Consider the following 19,882-nt stretch of genomic DNA (forward strand, 5'->3'; position numbering starts at 1 on the left):
GAGAAACGCAAGCATTGTATCGAGCTCTAAATGGTTCGAGCATTCGATCCGTTCGTTCTTCACTTTCAATTTTTGTTTCCTGTAGAGCGACTATGTCCAAATCATTGTCGTGCAATAACCGGCTGACCTGGTACTGCCGCCTTCTGGCCCCGAGGCCTCGGACATTAAGCGTACCAATGCGTAGTGCTATTTTTGATTTTGAATCCATCCTTGTTTTGTTGTTTATTCCGAAAGAGAGAACTGGGCCTCTAGGTTAACTAAATCCTTGCATTTTGCCGATTCGCAGTAGTGCGAGAACCTTTCATAATAACAAAAAACAAAGACGGCCACACTTTACCAATGTAGAGAGTCCGTCCCTCACCTTGCACAACAGCATTGCTCGACGACGCCCTCGTTATTACGGGGGCGCCTTCGTTACCGTCGGATGGGAATCCGGCGGAGCGTTAGGCTTTGGTTTAAAGGATGAACGGCGGTACGGAATGTCTTTTCTGGGTGGCTCCTGCACCTTCTCACTGGAACCGTCGTCGCCGTCGGAGACTTGCCCGTGGGGCCGCTTCGCAGACGAGCTGCTTGCGACGTCCATGTCTTCTTCGTCATTACCCGGTGAGGGCGGAGCGGTGTCAGGGGCGTCTTTGCCCACGCACGTTGGGGTGGCCGTTTCCTGCTGTACACATGGCACATCACCATTTTCACTTTGAACACTTTTCACATTCTCTCCTTCGGAAGTTTCAACTGCTGGAGATATAGGCTCGCTGACCTTGTCTCCCTCTGCCTCCGCCGCGTCCACCTCGTCCATGATGTGCTCTGCGGGGTCCTCCCGGCTCCTTTGGCTGGCCACGCTCGCGTAGGTCTTAGCGCACTGGCTATCATCATGTCCGAAGCGCCGACACAGCTTGCACCTTGGGACGCGGCAATCTCGGCGAATATGCCCTGTTCGCTGGCACCGCAGACAAAGCGGCGGCCTTCCAGGTACAACAACAAGGGCCATAATGCCAGACACTCGTAGCTGGTGTGGCAGGTCGTCCAAAGTAAGGCCAGCCTTTAGTTGCAGACTAACCGTCCGTGTTGAAGAGCCTTTATCGCCGAGTCCTGGTACACGCCAATGCTCTCTGCAAACATCCGTCACCTTCCCATACGGTGCGAGAGCGGTGCGCACGTCTTCATCTGGTATGGGGTGAAGCAGCCAATAAAGCCTTAGGCGCACAGTATGGGTGCTCGGATCTATCACGAGGCAGCGGTGATTCTTGACAGTCAGGTCGGTGACTGCGAGCAGCTTTTTCATTCCTTCCGCATTCTTGAAGGTCACCGCCCATACGTGATTCATCTGAAACGCCCCCAAGGCAACCACCTCGGGAAGCAATTCCAGACGATTCAAAGTGTCTCGGAAGTCCTCAGCTCGAAAAGGCCTGGCTTTCACGCTGCCGTGAAGGAATAAAGTATTTAAAACAGAAGAACCTGATGGCAGTTGAGGCAAAATAATGTCATAGTCTTTAGACTCCTGGGCATCTGTCCTGTTTCCGCGGCCCTGCTGGGCCGCATTCGCTGCTCCAAAGGAGCTCGACATTACACGACCGTACACTACGGTGGCCGGAAGTGGAATCCTAGGCCACGCGGACACATATAGGACATTTTGCGCCACCTTCGTTAAATGCGTGTTCGGCAAGCAGTAAATAAAAATTTCATACCAACGTCCGCGACAGGACTCGAACCCGCACTCTTCTGATCCGAAGTCAGACGCCTTATCCAATAGGCCACGCGGACACATAGGACATTTTGCGCCACCTTCGTTAAATGCGTGTTCGGCAAGCAGTAAATAAAAATTTTCATACCAACGTCCGCGACAGGACTCGAACCCGCACTCTTCTGATCCGAAGTCAGACGCCTTTCCATTAGGCCACGCGGACACATAGGACATTTTGCGCCACCTTCGTTAAATGCGTGTTCGGCAAGCAGTAAATAAAAATTTTCATACCAACGTCCGCGACAGGATTCGAACCTGCACTCTTCTGATCCGAAGTCAGACGCCTTATCCATTAAGCCACGCGGACACATAGGACATTTTGCGCCACCTTCGTTAAATGCGTGTTCGGCAAGCAGTAAATAAAAATTTTCAAACCAACGTCCGCGACAGGACTCGAACCTGCAGTCTTCTGATCCGAAGTCAGACGCCTTGTCCATTAGGCCACGCGGACACATAGGACATTTTGCGCCACCTTCGTTAAATGCGTGTTCGGCAACAGTAAATAAAAATTTTCAAACCAACGTCCACGACAGGACTCGAACCTGCAGTCTTCTGATCCGAAGTCAGACGCCTTATCCATTAGGCCACGCGGACACATAGGACATTTTGCGCCACCTTCGTTAAATGCGTGTTCGGCAAGCAGTAAATAAAAATTTTCATACCAACGTCCGCGACAGGACTCGAACCTGCAGTCTTCTGATCCGAAGTCAGACGCCTTATCCATTAGGCCACGCGGACACATAGGACATTTTGCGCCACCTTCGTTAAATGCGTGTTCGGCAACAGTAAATTAAAATTTTCAAACCAACGTCCGCGGCAGGACTCGAACCTGCAGTCTTCTGATCCGAAGTCAGACGCCTTATCCATTAGGCCACGCGGACACATAGGACATTTTGCGCCACCTTCGTTAAATGCGTGTTCGGCAACAGTAAATTAAAATTTTCAAACCAACGTCCGCGGCAGGACTCGAACCTGCAGTCTTCTGATCCGAAGTCAGACGCCTTATCCATTAGGCCACGCGGACACATAGGACATTTTGCGCCACCTTCGTTAAATGCGTGTTCGGCATGCAGTAAATAAAATTTTCATACCAACGTCCGCGACAGGACTCGAACCTGCAGTCTTCTGATCCGAAGTCAGACGCCTTATCCATTAGGCCACGCGGACACATAGGACATTTTGCGCCACCTTCGTTAAATGCGTGTTCGGCAACAGTAAATAAAAATTTTCAAACCAACGTCCGCGACAGGACTCGAACCTGCAGTCTTCTGATCCGAAGTCAGACGCCTTATCCATTAGGCCACGCGGACACATAGGACATTTTGCGCCACCTTCCTTAAATGCGTGTTCGGCAAGCAGTAAATAAAAATTTTCATACCAACGTCCGCGACAGGACTCGAACCTGCAGTCTTCTGATCCGAAGTCAGACGCCTTATCCATTCGGCCACGCGGACTTTTTTTTTCTTTATTACCGACTTGGCAAATACACAAAAACAACATGTCAAATAAATGCGAGATTAAAAAGACCAGTCATTAAAAGACTGTAGCGTCATGTTAAAATGGCTTCAACGAAGCCAAACTGTCCAACACTTGAAGCCATTCCGGTGGGTCACTTTGCATTTTCAACACTTCCCGTGTGTAAACAACATTTTCAACAAAATAGTGTCTGGCTGACCTCGCATGTACATCAGCATTGTGTACAGCCATTCGAGTTCTCCATACGCTTTGCATACACAATAACATTAACATGTCCGCCGGCACACCGTCAGGTTCTGCGCATGGCAAGAACCTTATTCCAAAAGCACTAATTGGGAGCTCCTTTTTTAAAGTTCGCTGCAGAATGTCCCAAAGAAAGCGGGCATCGTGGCAGTCAAGAAAAATATGTTCAATTGTTTCTTCCTTATTGCATATAAGGCAATTGACAGACCATGGGACAAACAAACCCTTGCTCCTTAGCCATGGCTTAACCGGCAGTGTGTCAGTGTGGAGTTTGAAAAAGAAGGATTTTGTGTTAGCTCTTACAGGCATATTCCTTACTCTTTTGAGAACATCACGTTCAGGCCTTAAGTTGTACATAGAACGATACACTGGCATAGGTACAAAAACGTCAACAAGGTCCTTATATAACTTTTTTCGTGACACTTCAAACAAGTACTCCCTGGAAAATCTAGCATTTAGAAGACGAATCGCCGTGATAACTTCACGCAGATAGCCTTTTAGTGCCATCGGTTTGACTGCGTGCGTCGATAAATGAAATCGGGCAAAGCGTCACGTAATCTCACTTGGATCACCGTGCGCAGAAACCCATCACTTTGGTCACGAAAGAAAACAAATCTCGACACAAGTTGCTTGAAAAACAAATGAGTTAAACTGAGTCCGCCGTTGCGCAAAGAGTGAAACAAATTAAATCTGCTCATGCGTTCCCATACTGAACCCCAAATAAATTCCGCAAACACTCTGTGTATTTTTTGAACTGAAGATCGGCTCATGCATAGCACCTGCAAGACGTAAAACACTTTAGCTACTAAAAACATATTACACACTTTGGCTCTTGCAAACATCGAAAAGTTGTGGCCTCCCCATTTGTTAGTTTGTTCTTTCATTCTGTCCCTCTCATTCGTCCAGTATTCTACTGGCTCTCGGTAGTTGCCGAGTGGAACCCCAAGATAAGTGCCAGGTAACACACTCCACTGCATTCTGCAAAACAATTCTGGCGTATCTTGCCAGTTCCCATGCCAAAAACCTAGACACTTTGGCCAACTTATGGCACTACCAGAAACACTACAAAAAGATTGGGCTTCCTTCACTACTTCTGCAATGCTTTGCTTATCGCGACAGAACACTGCTATGTCGTCAGCGTAGGCTAACACTTTTATTTCTCTGCCAAAAAACGTGTATCCGCGAATACTATGGCTATGAAGTATCTTTAGACAGAAAGGTTCTAAATAAAGAGCGAAAAGCAAGGCAGAGATCGGACACCCTTGTTTTATGCTAGACAGTACTGGAATTCGTCTGCTGAGTCTGTTGTTGGTAATTAGGTTTGTTATACAACCATTATAAACCATTTTCACCCCGTCCAAAATGACTGTTCCGACATTCACGTATTCAAGAAGCAGAAACAGGACTTCGTGCGACACCCTGTCAAAAGCTTTGGCTAAATCCAGTTGTAGCATGGCTACACGATCTTCCATCAAATCGCAGCATTCAAGTATGCTTCGTGCTGTGTGTATATTTGTAAAAATAGTCCTACCTCTAATACCGCATGTCTGATGTGTACCTACTAGGGATTTCACTACACTCTGAAGGCGTTGGGCGAGCACCTTCATGAATACTTTATAATCAATGTTAGCTAGACTTATTGGCCGGTAGACCTCTACTGATTGAAGCTTTATGGGGTCAGTAACTTTAGGTATAAGTACCACATGTGTCTGTCGGAAGGAAGGAGGCGTCCATTTTTGTTCATAACACTTCGTTATGACGCGATACAGAGCCTGTGCTACTTCAACCTTGAAAATTTTATATATCGCTGCCCCAAGACCATCTGGTCCAGGCGATTTTCTTGCACTAAGGTCATCGATAGCCTCTTCAATTTCTGCTACAGAAATAGGTCGTTCAAGGGCTTCCTTAAGTTCACCATCAATTCTCGGCATCAGAGGCAAATAATCACTTTTAAACGCCGAGATATCGCTTGCTCTCTTGCTGAGCAGCGTACTATAGTGGTCCGCAAAAGCACGTTCTATCATTTCCTTGTCGTATGTAAGTTGACCTTGATAAACTATTTCTTTTATCTCCTTGCTCAACGCGTGTCTCCTCTCGTCACTGAGCGCTCGCTTGGTGGGCGTTTCACCCAACCATACTCGTTCCGCGCGTGCTCTCAAAACAGCGCCGCTATATCTTTCCTCGTCGACGACTTCAAGTTTCGCTTTAAGTTCTTTGATATCGTTTATAAATGTGCCAGCCGCGCCTCTTTCCATGTTCAACAGGTATGCTAACATGCACTGTATTTGCCGTTCCTCTTGCTTTTGTTTGTGCCGCAACACGCATGCTCTCTCTAAAGCAATTATTTTCGCATCGCATTTAAACAGTTCCCAAGCTTCTACAACATTTTCCGCATTTTCAAGGAGAACATTTTCTAATTTCTCTTTTATACTTTGTAGAAACAGTTCATCCTGCAAAAGATTGTCATTAAGTTTCCATAAGTGCCAATTGAATTTTTTCTCTTTGCTTTTTGTACCTATCGTAACCATTACCAAGCAATGGTCACTGAAACTGATGCATTCGACACTGTAGCTAGAAAGGAACGGAACTAAATGAAAAGGCACATAAATGCGGTCTAACCTCGAATGGCAGTCTCCTTGAAAATGCGTATATTGCACATCACTGTCAGAACCAAGAACACTTCCAACATCCTCCAGATCAACTTCACACAAACTTTCATGCAAAACAGTTGCGCTTTTATCTTGACTGAGCAGCTTTTTCGATCTATCTATCGGCCGGCACACACAATTAAAGTCGCCATACACTAGAACGTGCCTGTCACACACCAAGAAAGATCTCAGGTAAACAAAAAATTCTTTACGTTCACGAGCATTATTAGGAGCATATACACACACCGCCCGCCAAAGCATTCCAGAAAAAGAAAAATCACAAATAAGCATACGCCCACCCTCACATGAAGTAACTTGCTGCTCTGTAATCCCAATACTGTTTCTAATAAAAAGAAGGCAGCCACCAGAAGTACCATTCGCGTGGCAAACGCATACGTTGTACTTCGTTCTGAAAATTTCAACCATTCGATTCGTTTTTTCCTCAGATTCAATTTTTGTTTCTTGGACTGCCATCAAATCAATGTCTTTTTCTAGTAGCATGCGGCTAATCTGACATTGTCTTCGCCTCTGTGACAGCCCTCTAACGTTTAATGTCGCCAAACGAAGCGGAGTGGTGATGTTAATATCGTCTGCCATTGCGTTAGCTACAATTAATATGTGCCCCTACTCACAATTTTCGAGGAAATATTGCGGCTCTCACACTGATGCTGGGGGAACATATCCCTCTCCTTGAAGGTGACGTCTGCCAAACCACTTCCTCACAGAATCATTCCCAATCAACGATCGGGTGCTGAAAGTTCTTTCCGGGGCACTACCTCCGCTAAGGCGGAGGCGGCGCATGTGACGGCCGTCTGTCTGGCGGCACGTTGGGCTTGACCTTCAGCGTCGACCGTCGGACTGTCGGTGTTTTCAGTGTCGGTCCTTCGGTATCCACACCGTCGGTGTCTCGGCTGTGGTCATCAACCTCGTCACGCAACCGTTTTCCGGCGCCTTTAGCGTCGGAAGTCAGGTCCATGTCGTCGCTGACGCTGACTGGCTCGTCAGCCACTTTGGTCGGAGGTGGCGTAATTTCTGAAGGCGCGCCCGTCGCCTCAGCACCAGCTTGCGTCACTTGAACCTTCGCCGGAGGAGGCGCCGAATCCGGCACATTGCCTTCATCTATCCCCTTCAGGTTCACCTTTGCGGTCTTCGTAACCAGTGGTGCAGACGAAGCTGCCGCCCCTTCAGCTGCTCCTTTGGCGGCCTCTTCGGCGTCCTCCTGATCCATGAGAAGCTCAGACGAGTCCTCGCTCCTGCCTGGGCCAGCAACGTTGGCGTACGTTCTCACGCACTGGGTCTCGTCGTGGCCAAAGCGACGACACAGCCCACAACGTGGAACCCGGCATTCTCGTCGAATGTGTCTAGTGCCACGGCACCGGAGGCAGAGGGGTGCTCTGCCCGGGACAATAACGAGAGCCATGTCTTCCGCAACACGAAGTTGGTGTGGTAGGTCGTCTGCTGTCATTCCGGGCTTGAGTTTCAGGACCACCGACCGTGTCGTGGTTCCTTTGTCGTTGCAGCCCTGGACCCTCCACTTCTCCCTCGTCAGTTCAGTTACTCTTCCAAACGGTGCCAAGGCTGTTCTGACGTCTTCGTCAGGAACACCATGCAGCAGCCAGAAGAGCTTGAGCCTGACACCCTGGTTGCACGGGTCAATGACCACGCAACGGTGTTCCTTGACAAGGAATCCTTCTGCGTCCAATATCTTCTTTTTGGCCGCCTCGTTCGCAAAAGTTACGGCCCACACATGATTCATCTGATAAGCCCCGAGGGCCACCACTTCCGGCAGCAGCATGAGTCGCGAAAGCGCATCCCTGAAATGCTCAACACGGTAAGGCCGAGCTTTCACTTCGCCGTGAATAAAAACAGTGTTCAAAACACTTGCACCTGAAGGCAGTTGTGGTAGAACCATCTGGTAGTCCGGGGAAGGTTTTTCCGTTGACCGGGAACCGCGGCCGAGGGCCGCTGTAACCGCTCCTGAGGAGCAAGACATTCCGCGACCGTTCGCTGTGATGGCCGGAAGTGGAATCCGATTAGGCCACGCGGACACATATAGGACATTTTGCGCCACCTTCGTTAAATGCGTGTTCGGCAAGCAGTAAATAAAAATTTTCAAACCAACGTCCGCGACAGGACTCGAACTTGCAGTCTTCTGATCCGAAGTCAGACGCCTTATCCATTAGGCCACGCGGACACATAGGACATTTTGCGCCACCTTCGTTAAATGCGTGTTCGGCAAGCAGTAAATAAAAATTTTCAAACCAACGTCTGCGACAGGACTCGAACCTGCAGTCTTCTGATCCGAAGTCAGACGCCTTATCCATTAGGCCACGCGGACTTTTTTTTATTGCCTTTTGCAAAATACAGTCAGAATTTCGACACTTCACAATTGGTAAAAGTGCCCACCAGTCTTTGGTGTGCACGAGATTTTAAAACCGCCTAAGGTTCGCAAGCTCGTTTAACACACTAATCCATTCTGGCTTTTCGTTTTGCGCATCGAACACTTCTTTTATGTAACAGACACTTTCAATAAAATATTCACGAGTACTTCGAACATTTATGTCAGCGTGTCTAGCAGCCATTCGGGTGCGCCACAGGCTGTGCAAGCCTAATAGCATAAACATGTCGTACGGCACTCCTCCTTCATTTTCCGTCGGGAGAAAACGGATGCCATAGGGTGTTATGGGCAAGTCTTTCTTTATAGTTCGCTGCATGACGTCCCAGTGGAAAACGGCGTCCCAGCAGTCTATGAATACGTGTTCAATTGTCTCTTCCTTGTGGCATAGTAAACAATCCACAGACCAGGGGATAAAAATACCTCTTTCCTGAAGCCACGGTTTTACAGGTAGTGTATTGGAATGCAGCTGAAAAAAGAAAGACTTTGCCGATGGCCTGACAGGCATACGTTTTACCCTTTTTAGGACGTTTCTTTCACTTACCCACACTGAACATCGATCTATACAGCGGCACTGGCAATACCACGTCAATTAGATCTTTATAGAGACGTTTTTTGGGAACGTGGCTGAGGTACTCCATTGAGAAGCGCACCTTCAGAAACCGGAATGCCCATATCACTTCTTTCAAATATCCACATCATAGGGCCACTGCTAACACTGCTAGATACAATGAATTCAGGAAGGGCCGTACCTAGTCTCAGTTGCATCACTCTAACCAGGAAAGGGTCTTTTTGGTCTCTTAAAAAGGCAAAACGACACACTATCTGCTTCAAGAACAGATGCGCCAGTCCAAGCCCCCCTGTTTTGACAGATCGAAATAAGTTTGTTCGACTCGTTCGCTCCCAATTGGATCCCCATACGTACACTGCCAGCACCCGATGCAAACGTTGCACGTGAACTCTAGTCATACACAATGCTTGCAATACATAGCACACTTTGGCAACGGCAAACAGGTTGCAGACCGTCGCGCGGGCAAACATCGAAAGACTACGACCACCCCATTTAACTGCTTTTTCTTGCACCTTCATTGTTTCATTTTCCCAGAATTGCCCCGCCTCTTTATAGTGCTCAAGCGGCACCCCGAGATACTTTGTCGGCGCAACGGTCCACTTCACATTCAAAAAGATGGGTGGGGTGCTTTGCCATGTTCCATGCCACACCCCTAAACACTTATCAAAGTTTATCACGCTACCAGTCATTTTACAAAAAGATAAAGCGTCCTTTACCGCGGTCGCGACACTTTCTTTATCGCTACAAAACAAAGCAATATCATCCGCGTATGTAAGCAGCTTTACTTCCGTTGACTGTAAACGAAAACCTACAATACTGTTGTTATAAAGAATCTTTCTGCAGAATGGCTCGAGGTACAACGCAAATAGTAGAGGACTTAAAGGGCATCCCTGGCGCACACTTGAGCGTACGTGAAAGCTCTCGCCTACTTCCTTATTTATTATAAGGTTAGCGGTACAATTAGCATAGCACATCTTTACTCCATCGAAGAGCACCGAGCCAACATTTACATACTGAAGAACTGAAAAAAGAACGTTATGTGATACACGATCAAACGCCTTTTGCAGATCAAGTTGAAGCAATGCTACATGTTCACCCCACGCATCACAGCATTCCAGAATGGTTCTAGCAATGTGAATATTTGTGTAGATTGATCTTCCTTTGATTCCGCACGTCTGATGCGGTCCTACAATTCGTGTTATAACTCGCTGTAACCTCTTTGCCAAGATCTTAGTAAAGATTTTATAATCAACGTTAGTCAGCGCTATTGGGCGGTAAGACCCAACCGGCAGCAATTTTTCTGAGTCTTCCGTCTTGGGAATGAGTACTATATGCGACCGCCCATATGACGGGGGTGCATATTTTCGCCTATACGCCTCACTAAATACCAAAAATAAAATGAGGCTCACATCTTTTCTGAAGGCCTTATAGAAAGCCGCTCCCAACCCATCAGGTCCAGGAGACTTCCCCCGAGCTAAATCCTCAATGGCATCTTCAACTTCTTTTTGGCTGATCGGTTCTTCCAGATATTCACGGTCTACGTCATCTAGTTTTGCCATGTTGGCCAGGAACTCGCGTTCGAATTCTTCCGGGACATCGTTACTTCTTCGAAATAGTTCGCTATAGTGCTCGAGGAACGCTCTGTGTATTTTAGCTTGTTCGTCGGTGACTTCATTCTTATAACTTATTTTCCGAATTACGTTTTGCCTTGCGTGAGCCTTTTCGTCTGCAAAGGCTCGCTTCGTGGGCGTTTCGCCGAGCCATAGCTTGTCCGCCCTTGCTCGGATCACCGCTCCTCTGTACTTATCTTCGTCGATAAGCTCCAGTTGACTCTTAAGTTCATTGATCTGCTTTGCGAACGTACCAGGTTTATCGGCCTCTACTCGGTACATAAAGTCCAGTTCTTGCTGTATTTCTTTCTCCTTTTTTCTTTCTTCGTACTTCATCACACTAGCTTTTTCTATTGCACAAATCTTTATTTCTTCTTTAAAAAGCTCCCACAACTCTATCACGTCATCATGCCTTGCCAATAGCTGTCCGAACTTTTCCTTTACGCACTCAACGAACGATTCATTATGTAGCAGCTTGTCATTAAATAGCCACATCTTCCAATTAAAGCGTGAAGCCTCTTTGCGCGTCCCAAATGTGACTAACACCAAACAATGGTCACTGAATGACACATGTTTAACGATATAACTGTGGCATGCTGGTACTAACTGCAATGAAGCATATATCCTATCCAGTCTCGCGTGGCTAGCACGCTGATAGTGTGTAAAAACTGGCCGGGTACCATTAGACAACACCTGTCCTATATCTTCTAAATTATGCTCTTGTACCATTGCGATCAAGCGCGAGGCACTCTTTTCCTTAACTGGAACATTTTTGACACGATCAGCCACTGAGCAAACACAATTAAAATCTCGAAGCATAATTATTTGTCTCTCGCACATCAAGTACTGCTTCAGCCGTTCAAAAAACACGTCTCGTTCATTTTCGGCATTAGGGGCATATACGCAGATTATTCGCCAACCAGAATCTGACATTGAAAAATTGGCTATAACAAATCTACCATTCTGGCACACGAACACATTCTCAACAACTATTCCTAAACTGTTTCTAATGAAAATAGCACATCCACCTGATGTGCCGAATGCGTGGGCAACACAAACATCGTACCTAGCTCGGAAAGGCAGCACCATGCGGTCAGTTTGTTCCTCGCTATCTATTTTTGTTTCTTGCACTGCAACTACGTCTAAGTCGTTCTCCAAGAAAAGGCGACTCAGCTGGTACTGCTTCTTTCTAGCATTTAAACCTCGGACATTGATAGTCGCAATGCGTAGTGCTGTGCTCGAATTTATCGCCATAGATTAAAATATGTACGCCATGGTGCATACCTCTCGAGCCAAGGCACAACAAAACATCCGCGGCTCATTAGCGACAAGCCAACCTGTTCCCGACGTCTGCGCTCCTCGAGCTTCGGCTTGGGTCGCGTTGCCGAAGGCTCCACTCACTACCCTTTTTTGATCGTTCATGAGCATCGTCACAGTCCCAAAGAAGCCGCTGGGCGCCAGAGCTCGCGGCTACGTTGGCGGTTTCAGCACCGCTTTTCTGTCTGGTGGAATGTTGGGCTTTGGCTTCAATGATGAACGCCGAGTCACCACCGTTTTCGTTGGCGGTTCCCCAGCGCCAGCGACGTCTTGTCCGTCCGAGTCGTCAGTTGCAGCTTCGCGTCCTCGTTTGCTGACTGCGTCTCTGCTGTCTTCCTCCGTGACGTCCATGCTACTCGTGAACTGACTAGCTGGCTCTGTTGAAGGTTCGCCCTCTTCAGTGCCTACACTGATTTTTGCAGGCACGTCCCTTACGTCGGTCTCTTCTACAGTGCACCGGTCTCCTTGCTTTCCATTATCTTGTGGATACAAGGGCGTGTCTATGGGTCGTATCTCCTTTTGGTTCACTTGTCGCGACGTTCCTGCAGCTTCTTCCGCGTCAGCTTCGTCCATGACGAGCTCTGTGACGTCCGTTTTTCCCATTGGGCTTGTTACGCTTGCGTATGTCTTCACACACGAGCTCTCGTCGTGGCCAAAACGGCGGCACCGTGCGCAGCGAGGGACACGGCAGTCTCGCCGTATATGCCCCGTGGTGTGACACCGCAAACACACTGGTGCTCTTCCCGGAGCAATTAGCAGCGCCAATTCCCCACCGACACGAAGCTGGTGTGGGAGGTCATCGACCTTGACGCCTGCATGAAGCTTGATGCTCACCGTCCGCGTGGTCGTGGTTTTCTCCTGGATGTCATACACTCGCCACTTTTCTTTCGCGACGTCCGTTACAGTGCCGAACATTGCAAGTGCAGCGCGTAAATCTTCATCGGGAACGTTGAACAACAGCCAATGCAACTTCAGGCGCAGGTCTTGATTCGTCGGGTCTACCACTATACAGCGGCGACCTTTCACTTTCATTTCACCTATAGCCAGGGCTTTCTTGACGCCTTCAGCGTTCTTGAAGGTGACGGCCCATACATGGCTCATCTGATACGCCCCTAAGGCTATCACCTCAGGGAGCAGTGCCAGATGGTCCAACGTATCCCTGAATTCTTCAACTCGATAAGGCCTTGCACGCACGTCAGCATGTAAAAATATGGTATTCAAAACTGTACGACCTGTGGGCAAAGTCGGTAGGATGACCTCGTAATCCTCATGTTCAGCTGGAGTATTCCTGTTACCGCGGCTGTTCATGGCCGCAAAGACCGCCCCATTGGAGCACATGATAACCACGTCCGTAGGCTTTCGCCGCCGGAAGTGGAATCCTAGGCCACGCGGACACATAGGACATTTTGCGCCACCTTCGTTAAATGCGTGTTCGGCAAGCAGTAAATAAAAATTTTCAAACCAACGTCTGCGACAGGACTCGAACCTGCAGTCTTCTGATCCGAAGTCAGACGCCTTATCCATTAGGCCACGCGGACACATAGGACATTTTGCGCCACCTTCGTTAAATGCGTGTTCGGCAACAGTAAATAAAAATTTTCAAACCAACGTCCGCGACAGGACTCGAACCTGCAGTCTTCTGATCCGAAGTCAGACGCCTTATCCATTAGGCCACGCGGACACATAGGACATTTTGCGCCACCTTCGTTAAATGCGTGTTCGGCAACAGTAAATAAAAATTTTCAAACCAACGTCCGCGACAGGACTCGAACCTGCAGTCTTCTGATCCGAAGTCAGACGCCTTATCCATTAGGCCACGCGGACACATAGGACATTTTGCGCCACCTTCGTTAAATGCGTGTTCGGCAAGCTGTAAATAAAATTTTTCAAACCAACGTCCGCGACAGGACTCGAACCTGCAGTCTTCTGATCCGAAGTCAGACGCCTTATCCATTAGGCCACGCGGACACATACGACATTTTGCGCCACCTTCGTTAAATGCGTGTTCGGCAACAGTAAATAAAAATTTTCAAACCAACGTCCGCGACAGGACTCGAACCTGCAGTCTTCTGATCCGAAGTCAGACGCCTTATCCATTAGGCCACGCGGACACATAGGACATTTTGCGCCACCTTCGTTAAATGCGTGTTCGGCAAGCTGTAAATAAAATTTTTCAAACCAACGTCCGCGACAGGACTCGAACCTGCAGTCTTCTGATCCGAAGTCAGACGCCTTATCCATTAGGCCACGCGGACACGTAGGACATTTTGCGCCACCTTCGTTAAATGCGTGTTCGGCAAGCAGTAAATAAAAATTTTCAAGCCAACGTCCGCGACAGGACTCGAACCTGCAGTCTTCTGATCCGAAGTCAGACGCCTTATCCATTAGGCCACGCGGACACATAGGACATTTTGCGCCACCTTCGTTAAATGCGTGTTCGGCAACAGTAAATAAAAATTTTCAAACCAACGTCCGCGACAGGACTCGAACCTGCAGTCTTCTGATCCGAAGTCAGACGCCTTATCCATTAGGCCACGCGGACTTTTTTTTTTTATTGCCGTCGTCGACGTACAAAACAAAGGGTTACAAATGATAAAACGTGCCAGCCACACTTTGGCCAACACAGCACTAAAATCTTTTCAGTGACACCAGTTCATCGAGTACATACATCCATTGTGGTGGATCAGGCAGTGATTTGTAAGCGTCTCTCACGTAAACAACACTCTCAATGAAGTGTTCTCGCACCGGTATTACAACCAAGTCTGCATGTTCAAATTGCATGCGAGTTTTCCACATAGCGTGGAGGCCCAGGACCATAATGAGGTCGTACGGGACTTGCTCTGAGGTATCTATTGGCAAAAAGCGTATCCCATACGGGTCCAGGGGTAACTGCTTCTTCAGCGTTCTCTGCAGAACGTCCCAGTGAAAGATCGGGTCCCAGCAATCTAGGAAAACATGTTCTATTGTTTCTGGTTTTTTACATAAAAAGCAGTTGGTGTTCCAGGGGATGAAAATACCCTTGCTATGAAGCCAGGTCTTAACGGGAAGTGTGTTTGAATGTAATTGGAAGAAGAAGGACTTAGTCGATGGCCGTACTGGCATTTTCTTCACTCTTTTTAGCACGTCCTGTCCGGGGCCTCCACGTTGTGGCGAGCGGTACAAAGGTACTGGGAGCATCGTGTCCACAAGATCTCTGTACAATTTTTTCTTTGTAACGGTGGACAGATACTGCTGTGAGAAACGCACATTTAACATCCCATATGACATCACCACTTCACGCAGGTATCCTTTCACAGTTCCCGGCATGTTCTGAGCCGACGAAACAACGAATCCCGGAAGAAGTCTGCCCAGCCGTACTTGTACTATTGTTCGAAGAAAGAGATCATTTTGATCCCGCAGAAACACAAAGCGTGACACAATTTGTCGCAAAAACAAGTGAACCAGACCCAGCCCACCTTTCTTGACCGGGAGAAACAAGTTTGTTCGACTCGTCCTCTCCCAGGTAGAGGCCCAAATGAAAGTAGCGAAAATGCGGTGAATTTTTTGTACGCTTACCCGCGCAGCACACAACACATTCATAACATACCATATCTTAGAAACTAAAAAGAGGTTGCAAACAGTGGCTCTAGAAAACATTGACAATTGCTTTCCTTTCCAACCGTCAGCCTTTTCCTTTGCTCTCGAAGCTTGGTCGAGCCAGTACGGTTCGGCCTCACGGTAACTTCCGAGAGGCACCCCCAGGTACTGTGTAGGTAACTTTGACCAATTCAATCGAGAAAAGGTCTCCGGCGTGTCTTCCCAACTCCCATGCCAGAAGCCATAACTTTTATCCCAATTTATCTGGGCTCCAGCTGAATCGCAAAATTTTTCGACTACAGTAGTTGCCTCTTTAATACTGGCTTTATTTGTGCAGAGAATCGCGATGTCGTCTGCATACGCCAATATTTTAACGTGTGCTGCCTGTAATCGATAGCCTGCTATGCGGTCGTTGTTCTTAATGGCCAAACAGAGTGGCTCGAGATAAGCAGCAAACAGAAGGGGCGAAAGCGGGCATCCTTGACGCACCGACGAGAGCACACGAAAGCTATCGGTTAGCTTCCCATTAACAATGATTCGCGTTGAGCAGTCTTTGTACGCCATCGTTACGCCTTCCGTTATGACACTGCCAACGTTCGTATGTTCGAGTATGCATAGTAGAGCCTTGTGCGAGACGAGGTCGAAGGCTTTCGCCAAATCTATCTGCATCATCGCGACGTAATCGCCAATCGCGTCGCAACACTCTAGCACACTTCGAACCACGTGTACATTTGTTGTAATACTGCGGCCTTTAATGCCACAAGTCTGGTGAGGCCCTACCAATGTTTTGATGACACTTTGCAGTCGTTTCGCTAAAACTTTCGTGAATACCTTATAGTCAACGTTGGCTAGAGTTATCGGGCGATATGAGCCTGGCAACAAACGTTTCTTTTCGTCATCACTCTTCGGGATTAGCACGATATGCGAGGTTGTGAAAGACAAGGGCAATCTTTTTCGGTCATACGCTTCGCTGATAACTAGATGGAGGACATGAGCCAGCGCTGACTTAAAGGTTTTATAGAAAGTAGCCCCTAAGCCATCAGGCCCAGGCGCTTTACCGGGCGCCAACTCGTCTATTGCGCACTCTATCTCACTCAGGGTAATGGGATGTTCTAGCCGTGCCTTAACTTCTTCATCGAGCTTTGGCATCAATGAAAGGAATTCCGTCTGGTAGCCATCTTTAGGTTCGCGTGGTTGACCTAAGAAGGCTTTGAAGTGATCGACGATCCCTTGTTTGATGTCGTTTTTGTCCGACGTGATGTCATTGCCTTTAGCTAGCTGGCGGACTTCCTTCCGACATGCGTACCTTTTCTCGTCTGAGAGAGCTCGTTTTGTTGGCGCTTCTCCCGCCCACAGCTTCTCAGACCTTGATCGCACAACGGCGGCTTTGTATTTCTCAGAGTCTATCCTTTCGAGTTCGGCTTTCACTTCCTTTATTTCGTTAACATACACACCAGGCTGGACACTTTCCATGCTGATGAAAAATTGCAGTTGCTGGCGAAGGTTCGTTTCTGCCTGTTTCAGGTTATGCCTAAGGACACTGCTTCTTTCAATAGCCATTGTTTTTACTTTCTGTTTAAATTCTTCCCATTTAATGGCGAAGCTTGCTAATTCGACTGAAATCAGGCTTTCTAGTTCCTTCGCAACAGCATCAACGAAAGCGTCGTCATCCAGCAACTGCGCGTTCAACTTCCAGAGGTCCCAGTTAAAGGTGTGTTTGATCTGTCTTTTCCCAAAGGTGGCAGTTACCAAGCAGTGATCGCTATATGGAATGGGTTGCACATCATATTCACTACACAAGGGCACCAATTCGGCTGACACATACAATCTATCTAGCCGAGCGTGGCTATCACGCTGGAAGTGCGTAAACTGCGGGTGAGTACCGCTGGCGAAGACACTACCGATATCTTCCAAGTCGTAATCGTGCACCACTGCATTTAGCAATTCAGCACTCCTATCGCGTACGTGTGAAAATTTTGCGCGGTCGTCAGCAGTGCATACACAGTTAAAATCGCCCAGCAGTATTACCACTTTGTCACAGTTTACGTACTCTTCAAGACGCTCAAAGAAGGATCGCCGGTCTGTTTGAATATTCGGTGCGTAGACACAAATGACACGGAAATCCTTATCGCAAAAACAAAAATCAGCCACTAAAAGGCGCCCACTTTCACACGAAAACACTGACTGCACACAAAGGCCAAAGTTTCTTCGAATGAATACAGCGCAACCACCTGATCCACCAACAGCGTGAGAAACACACACGTCAAAGTGCGCACGAAAATTGGACACCATTCTGTCGGTTAGTTCTTGGCTCTCTATTTTCGTTTCTTGGATTCCCACAAGATGCAAGTCATTATCTAAGAGTAGGCGACTTAGCTGACATTGCCGCCTTCTTGCACCGAAGCCCTCGTACATTTAACGTGGCTACACGTAGCGCTCCTTCGATATTAGCTGCCATGACTACATGGTAGAATGGTTAGGCCACGCGGACACATAGGATATTTTGCGCCACCTTCGTTAAATGCGTGTTCGGCAAGCTGTAAATAAAATTTTTCATGCCAACGTCCGCGACAGGACTCGAACCTGCAGTCTTCTGATCCGAAGTCAGACGCCTTATCCATTAGGCCACTTTCTTTTTTATTACCGACTTGGCAAATACACAAAAACAACATGTCAAATAAATACGAGATTAAAATAACCAGTCGTTAAAAGACTGTAGCGTCATGTTAAAATGGCTTCAACGAAGCCAAACTGTCCAACACTTGAAGCCATTCCGGTGGGTCACTTTGCATTTTCAACACTTCCCGTGTGTAAACAACATTTTCAACAAAATAGTATCTGGCTGACCTCGCATGTACATCAGCATTGTGTACAGCCATTCGAGTTCTCCATACGCTTTGCATACACAATAACATTAACATGTCCGCCGGCACACCGTCAGGTTCTGCGCATGGCAAGAACCTTATTCCAAAAGCACTAATCGGGAGCTCCTTTTTTAAAGTTCGCTGCAGAATGTCCCAAAGAAAGCGGGCATCGTGGCAGTCAAGAAAAATATGTTCAATTGTTTCTTCCTTATTGCATATAAGGCAATTGACGGATCATGGGACAAACAAACCCTTGCTCCTTAGCCATGGCTTAACCGGCAGTGTGTCAGTGTGGAGCTTGAAAAAGAAGGATTTTGTGTTAGCTCTTACAGGCATATTCCTTACTCTTTTGAGAACATCACGTTCAGGCCCTAAGTTGTACATAGAACGATACACTGGCATAGGTACAAAAACGTCAACAAGATCCTTATATAATTTTTTTCGTGACACTTCAAACAAGTACTCCCTAGAAAATCTCGCATTTAGAAGACGAATCGCCGTGATAGCTTCGCGTAGATAGCCTTTTAGTGCCATCGCTTTGACTGCGTGCGACGATACAACAAAATCGGGCAAAGCGTCACGTAACCTCACTTGGATCACCGTGCGCAGAAACCCATCACTTTGGTCACGAAAGAAAACAAATCTCGACACAAGTTGCTTGAAAAACAAATGAGTTAAACTGAGTCCGCCGTTGCGCAAAGAGTGAAACAAATTAAATCTGCTCATGCGTTCCCATACTGAACCCCAAATAAATTCCGCAAACACTCTGTGTATTTTTTGAACTGAAGATCGGCTCATGCATAGCACCTGCAAGACGTAAAACACTTTAGCTACTAAAAACATATTACACACTTTGGCTCTTGCAAACATCGAAAAGTTGTGGCCTCCCCATTTGTTAGTTTGTTCTTTCATTCTGTCCCTCTCATTCGTCCAGTATTCTACTGGCTCTCGGTAGTTGCCGAGTGGAACCCCAAGATAAGTGCCAGGTAACACACTCCACGGCATTCTGCAAAACAATTCTGGCGTATCTTGCCAGTTCCCATGCCAAAAACCTAGACACTTTGGCCAACTTATGGCACTACCAGAAACACTACAAAAAGATTGGGCTTCCTTCACTACTTCTGCAATGCTTTGCTTATCGCGACAGAACACTGCTATGTCGTCAGCGTAGGCTAACACTTTGATTTCTCAGCCAAAAAACGTGTATCCGCGAATACTATGGCTATGAAGTATCTTTAGACAGAAAGGTTCTAAATAAAGAGCGAAAAGCAAGGCAGAGATCGGACACCCTTGTTTTATGCTAGACAGTACTGGAATTCGTCTGCTGAGTCTGTTGTTGATAATTAGGTTTGTTATACAACCATTATAAACCATTTTCACCCCGTCCAAAATGACTGTTCCGACATTCACATATTCAAGAAGCAGAAATAGGGCTTCGTGC

The 19,882-nt window shown here is 47.3% G+C and overlaps 21 non-coding genes and 1 pseudogene across 21 annotated transcripts; all 22 read right to left on the bottom strand.

Annotated features, from left to right (window-relative positions):
- Positions 1-1,688: 1,688 nt before the first annotated feature.
- On the bottom strand, positions 1,689-1,761 carry Trnar-ucg (transfer RNA arginine (anticodon UCG)). The gene has a single exon. It is a non-coding gene; the product is annotated as a tRNA-Arg (tRNA).
- A 71-nt stretch (positions 1,762-1,832) lies between these two features.
- Trnar-ucg (transfer RNA arginine (anticodon UCG)) lies at positions 1,833-1,904 on the bottom strand. The gene has a single exon. It is a non-coding gene; the product is annotated as a tRNA-Arg (tRNA).
- Positions 1,905-1,975: 71 nt separating this feature from the next.
- Positions 1,976-2,048, bottom strand: Trnar-ucg (transfer RNA arginine (anticodon UCG)). Its single transcript has one exon. It is a non-coding gene; the product is annotated as a tRNA-Arg (tRNA).
- Positions 2,049-2,119: 71 nt separating this feature from the next.
- Trnar-ucg (transfer RNA arginine (anticodon UCG)) lies at positions 2,120-2,192 on the bottom strand. The gene has a single exon. It is a non-coding gene; the product is annotated as a tRNA-Arg (tRNA).
- A 70-nt stretch (positions 2,193-2,262) lies between these two features.
- On the bottom strand, positions 2,263-2,335 carry Trnar-ucg (transfer RNA arginine (anticodon UCG)). Its single transcript has one exon. It is a non-coding gene; the product is annotated as a tRNA-Arg (tRNA).
- A 71-nt stretch (positions 2,336-2,406) lies between these two features.
- Positions 2,407-2,479, bottom strand: Trnar-ucg (transfer RNA arginine (anticodon UCG)). Its single transcript has one exon. It is a non-coding gene; the product is annotated as a tRNA-Arg (tRNA).
- A 70-nt stretch (positions 2,480-2,549) lies between these two features.
- Positions 2,550-2,622, bottom strand: Trnar-ucg (transfer RNA arginine (anticodon UCG)). The gene has a single exon. It is a non-coding gene; the product is annotated as a tRNA-Arg (tRNA).
- Positions 2,623-2,692: 70 nt separating this feature from the next.
- Trnar-ucg (transfer RNA arginine (anticodon UCG)) lies at positions 2,693-2,765 on the bottom strand. Its single transcript has one exon. It is a non-coding gene; the product is annotated as a tRNA-Arg (tRNA).
- A 70-nt stretch (positions 2,766-2,835) lies between these two features.
- Trnar-ucg (transfer RNA arginine (anticodon UCG)) lies at positions 2,836-2,908 on the bottom strand. The gene has a single exon. It is a non-coding gene; the product is annotated as a tRNA-Arg (tRNA).
- Positions 2,909-2,978: 70 nt separating this feature from the next.
- On the bottom strand, positions 2,979-3,051 carry Trnar-ucg (transfer RNA arginine (anticodon UCG)). Its single transcript has one exon. It is a non-coding gene; the product is annotated as a tRNA-Arg (tRNA).
- A 71-nt stretch (positions 3,052-3,122) lies between these two features.
- Trnar-ucg (transfer RNA arginine (anticodon UCG)) lies at positions 3,123-3,195 on the bottom strand. Its single transcript has one exon. It is a non-coding gene; the product is annotated as a tRNA-Arg (tRNA).
- Positions 3,196-8,229: 5,034 nt separating this feature from the next.
- On the bottom strand, positions 8,230-8,302 carry Trnar-ucg (transfer RNA arginine (anticodon UCG)). The gene has a single exon. It is a non-coding gene; the product is annotated as a tRNA-Arg (tRNA).
- Positions 8,303-8,373: 71 nt separating this feature from the next.
- Trnar-ucg (transfer RNA arginine (anticodon UCG)) lies at positions 8,374-8,446 on the bottom strand. Its single transcript has one exon. It is a non-coding gene; the product is annotated as a tRNA-Arg (tRNA).
- A 44-nt stretch (positions 8,447-8,490) lies between these two features.
- On the bottom strand, positions 8,491-10,336 carry LOC119443763 (uncharacterized; annotated as a pseudogene).
- Positions 10,337-13,466: 3,130 nt separating this feature from the next.
- On the bottom strand, positions 13,467-13,539 carry Trnar-ucg (transfer RNA arginine (anticodon UCG)). Its single transcript has one exon. It is a non-coding gene; the product is annotated as a tRNA-Arg (tRNA).
- Positions 13,540-13,609: 70 nt separating this feature from the next.
- Positions 13,610-13,682, bottom strand: Trnar-ucg (transfer RNA arginine (anticodon UCG)). The gene has a single exon. It is a non-coding gene; the product is annotated as a tRNA-Arg (tRNA).
- A 70-nt stretch (positions 13,683-13,752) lies between these two features.
- Positions 13,753-13,825, bottom strand: Trnar-ucg (transfer RNA arginine (anticodon UCG)). Its single transcript has one exon. It is a non-coding gene; the product is annotated as a tRNA-Arg (tRNA).
- A 71-nt stretch (positions 13,826-13,896) lies between these two features.
- Trnar-ucg (transfer RNA arginine (anticodon UCG)) lies at positions 13,897-13,969 on the bottom strand. The gene has a single exon. It is a non-coding gene; the product is annotated as a tRNA-Arg (tRNA).
- A 70-nt stretch (positions 13,970-14,039) lies between these two features.
- Trnar-ucg (transfer RNA arginine (anticodon UCG)) lies at positions 14,040-14,112 on the bottom strand. Its single transcript has one exon. It is a non-coding gene; the product is annotated as a tRNA-Arg (tRNA).
- Positions 14,113-14,183: 71 nt separating this feature from the next.
- Positions 14,184-14,256, bottom strand: Trnar-ucg (transfer RNA arginine (anticodon UCG)). Its single transcript has one exon. It is a non-coding gene; the product is annotated as a tRNA-Arg (tRNA).
- Positions 14,257-14,327: 71 nt separating this feature from the next.
- Positions 14,328-14,400, bottom strand: Trnar-ucg (transfer RNA arginine (anticodon UCG)). The gene has a single exon. It is a non-coding gene; the product is annotated as a tRNA-Arg (tRNA).
- A 70-nt stretch (positions 14,401-14,470) lies between these two features.
- Trnar-ucg (transfer RNA arginine (anticodon UCG)) lies at positions 14,471-14,543 on the bottom strand. The gene has a single exon. It is a non-coding gene; the product is annotated as a tRNA-Arg (tRNA).
- Between the last annotated feature and the right edge of the window lie 5,339 nt (positions 14,544-19,882).

Source organism: Dermacentor silvarum, chromosome 3 (genome assembly GCF_013339745.2).
Source record: "Dermacentor silvarum isolate Dsil-2018 chromosome 3, BIME_Dsil_1.4, whole genome shotgun sequence".
NCBI lineage: Eukaryota > Metazoa > Arthropoda > Arachnida > Ixodida > Ixodidae > Dermacentor > Dermacentor silvarum.